The 4,548-nt window shown below is 47.6% G+C and overlaps 1 protein-coding gene across 1 annotated transcript in view; it reads right to left on the bottom strand.

The window, feature by feature from the left end:
- Positions 1 to 4,332, bottom strand: part of Atg1 (serine/threonine-protein kinase unc-51-like protein Atg1) — an 85,424-nt gene extending 81,092 nt beyond the window's left edge. The window contains exon 1 of the mRNA XM_053783485.2: positions 4,288 to 4,332. The gene's annotated coding sequence lies outside the window, so the exon portion shown is untranslated. The remainder of the gene's footprint in view (positions 1 to 4,287) is intronic.
- Positions 4,333 to 4,548: the final 216 nt, after the last annotated feature.

The following is a 4,548-nucleotide window of genomic DNA, read 5'->3' as shown; positions in this document are numbered from 1 at the left end:
ATTATTATTATTATTATTATTATTATTATTATTATTATTATTATATAAATGGTGGCAGCACTGAGATCACCTGACAGCCTCCAGACAGCCATGTGCTGGATCAGCCATGACACAACCTTGTCTCCCACAATTACAGTCAAACATGCTACCTTCCCCACAATAAACATTATCAGCCATTAAGTCTTTCAGCTTCACCATCCAGCACCAATCATCAGTAATTAGCTACATCTAGTGCTTTTTGATGTGCAATAACACAAACAAAAAATATTGAAGGTTCTCAGACACGTAACAAACTTGGTTAAGCAATGAAAATATAAGTTAAGCAAACTTAAGAAATTATATTTGTGTTCACTGGAAAATAAAATAACATTATTTATACAACGTAGAAAGTGACCTCAGTGCTCAATAATAATAATAATAATAATAATAATAATAATAATAATAATAATAATAATAATAATAATAATAATAATAATACTTACTTTTAAAAGTATATGATACAACTTATACAGACCATAGCTTACATCAGTGACATACTATACAGAAAGCCCCTTGTTAAACAGATCATTTCGGGCAACCATTTTGGCCCCAGGATGCGACCCAAACCAGTCGACTAACACCCAACTACCTACTTACTGCTAGGTAAACATGAACGGCAGGTGTCCTAAGAAAACACGCCCCCCCCCCCCCCAATGTTTCTACCCGTACCGAGGATCGACCCACAGACCTCAATGTGTGAGCTGAGTGCGCTACCAACCGTGCTACGGGATATCTTACAGACAGAAGTCAGGTCTACCAGCAGCCTTGTCAACACGGTTTTTAGTCTATCAATTCTTGAAAGTGGTTCAACCTATCAGCAACCAAGAGCACTCAAGTGCTGATAAATGAGACACTTTTGCAACACTTGGGTATCTTTATTCTGGAAACGTTTCGCCACACACTGGCTTCTTCAGTTCAATGCAGAGAAAGGTGGAATAAACGGAGGAAGTTGAGGTAATCAGTCCCTCAGCGTTGAGTCGATGTGTTCAGTCCGTCAGTCTTGACTTTTGTCAACAATTTGTTCAGAGCATTCAAGTACTAGGCTGAGCAACCTGTGTGTACAATATGAATCACATCACCACCGTCATCTGCAGACTAACATCTGCCAGCTAAGTGTGTGTTGGAGTAGACAAATACATGAGTGGGTGTGGGTGGGTGAGAGTTGGATTTGATTGGCTTGGGCTAGTAAGTGTGATGCAATGCTTCCTTCATAAGCGGTTGTGACTCGGACCTGACTGGCTTGGGCCAGAACTGAACTCTTCTCCAGGCTGAGGGACGGACCACCTCAAATACTTTTTCTCCGAGGTTGATGGACTGATTACATCGTTTTTATTTTATTATTACTGCTCCCTTTGTATTTGACTGAAGAATCCTACTGTATAGGCGAAACATTTCATCAATAAAGATACCCAACTGACGCAGGTATCTTAATCTTCAACTTATTGCTATTTTATACCATTTTCAACAATGGGCCAGTAGGCCTGCTGCAGTGCTCCTTCTTTATGTTCTTACCAGCTAAGGTGTTGAAGTGTTGTGAATTCTACTGTAGTGGATACAGACTTATCTTTCCTGCAACACATTACCTCCCACCTGCAACACACTACCTCCCACTTGCAACACTACCTCCCACTTGCAACACGCTACCTCCCACCTGCAACACACTACCTCCCACCTGCAACACACTACCTCCCACCTGCAACAAACTACTTCCTACTTGCAACACACTACCTCCCACTTGCAACACTACCTCCCACCTGCAACACACTACCTCCCACCTGCAACACACTACCTCCCACCTGCAACACACTACCCCCCACTTGCAACATACTACCTCCCACCTGCAACACACTACCTCCCACTTGCAACACACTACCTCCCACAACACTACATCTGCAACCACCTGCAACACTACCTCCCACCTGCAACACGCTATCTCCCACTTGCAACACTACCTCCCACTTGCAACACACTACCTCCCACCTGCAACACAATACCTCCCACCTGCAACACACTACCTCCCACCTGCAACACAATACCTCCCACTTGCAACACACTACCTCCCACTTGTAATACACTACCTCCCACCTGCAACACACTACCTCCCACCTGCAGCACAATACCTCCCACCTGCAACAAACTACTTCCTACTTGCAACACACTACCTCCCACCCGCAACACACTACCTCCCACCTGCAACACTACCTCCCACCTGCAACACACTACCTCCCACCCGCAACACACTACCTCCCACCTGCAACACTACCTCCCACCTGCAACACACTACCTCCCACCTGCAACACTACCTCCCACCTGCAACACACTACCTCCCACCTGCAACACACTACCTCCCACCCGCAACACAGTACCTCCCACCTGGAACACACTACCTCCCACTTGCAACACACTACCTCCCACCTGCAACACACACCTCCCACCTGCAACACACTACCTCCCACCTGCAACACTACCTCCCACCTGCAACACACTACCTCCCACCTGCAACACACTACCTCCCACCCGCAACACACTACCTCCCACCTGCAACACTACCTCCCACCTGCAACACACTACCTCCCACCTGCAACACACTACCTCCCACCTGCAACACACTACCTCCCACCTGCAACACACTACCTCCCACTTGCAACACACTACCTCCCACCTGCAACACACTACCTCCCACCCGCAACACAGTACCTCCCACCTGCAACACACTACCTCCCACTTGCAACACACTACCTCCCACCTGCAACACACACCTCCCACCTGCAACACACTACCTCCCACCTGCAACACTACCTCCCACCTGCAACACACTACCTCCCACCCGCAACACACTACCTCCCACCTGCAACACACTACCTCCCACCTGCAACACACTACCTCCCACTTGCAACACAGTACCTCCCACCCGCAACACACTACCTCCCACCTGCAACACACTACCTCCCACCTGCAACACACTACCTCCCACCTGCAACACACTACCTCCCACCTGCAACACACTACCTCCCACCTGCAACACACTACCTCCCACCTGCAACACACTACCTCCCACCCGCAACACACTACCTCCCACCTGCAACACACTACCTCCCACCTGCAACACACTACCTCCCACCTGCAACACTACCTCCCACTTGCAACACAATACCTCCCACCTGCAATACACTACCTTCCACTTGCAACACACTACTTCCCACTTGCAACACACTACCTCCCACTTGCAATACACTACCTCCCACCTGCAACACACTACCTCCTACCTGCAACACACTACTTCCCATTTGCAACACACTACCTCCCACCTGCAACACACTACCTCCCACTTGCAACACACTACCTCCCACTTGCAACACACTACCTCCCACTTGCAACACACTACCTCCCACCTGCAACACACTACCTCCCACCTGCAACACACTACCTCCCACCTGCAACACACTACCTCCCACCTGCACTACATGCTACTCCCTCACAGTAATTAAGACACTCGCAACAACACGGGTATTAAACTAGGAAGACAAAGGTGCAAATGTAATAATTCTCGCGGGAAATGTGAGACACCAAGACCAAATATAATAGAGGAGACAGGATGAAGGCGCCCCACTCATGTCACTGAATCTTGTTGCTTACTACTGCACCCACCTGCATCACTCATCACACTCCACCCACCTGCATCACTCATCACACTCCACCCACCTGCATCACTCATCACACTCCACCCACCTGCATCACTCATCACACTCCACCCACCTGCATCACTCATCACACTAACAACACACTTGTTGCTGAATTCACAGTGGAATGCTTGACAATATCCTAATCGCCCTACTGAAGCCTCCCGGCTCAGGTATACCATCCAGGTATACCATCCAGGTATACCATCCAGGTATACCATCCAATACCCTTCAGGTATTGGATGGCGGCAATTTCTCAGTGTAACTTCTCTTTCCTGTGATTTTTTTAGCAGCACAACAACCTTTCTCGTCTTCTGTAAAGCGAGATAAAGAGGCCTTGGAAAGGCAGGTGTTTGACACATGTGTTACACAGCTGCTGAGGTTTTTTTTAACGTATCTGTTATATCTCTTAATGGATGCTGGGATCATCGCCCCCGCAGCCCGGTCTCAGACCAGACCTCCTAAACGAGAAAACAAATATTACGTGAAGGAAAACTATTAAGGAACACAGAGTGGTAAATATACATGTACACTGTATACAGTGTAAGTGAAAGTTTGTAAGATTTACCTGACATCTTATTGATAAGCACGTGAGGTAAGACAGTGTTGGAGAGGCAGGTGATGAACAGGAAGTGTTGGAGAGGCAGGTGATGAACAGGAAGTGCTGGAGAGGCAGGTGATGAACAGGAAGTGCTGGAGAGGCAGGTGATGAACAGGAAGTGCTGGAGAGGCAGGTGATGAACAGGAAGTGCTGGAGAGGCAGGTGATGAACAAGAAGTGTAGTTGAGGATGATGATGATGTTGTGGATCAAGGCTGCCAAGGAAAAAT

Source organism: Cherax quadricarinatus, chromosome 34, assembly GCF_038502225.1.
Source record: "Cherax quadricarinatus isolate ZL_2023a chromosome 34, ASM3850222v1, whole genome shotgun sequence".
Classification (NCBI taxonomy): Eukaryota; Metazoa; Arthropoda; class Malacostraca; order Decapoda; family Parastacidae; genus Cherax; species Cherax quadricarinatus.
This window is presented reverse-complemented; position numbering and strand designations above follow the sequence as displayed.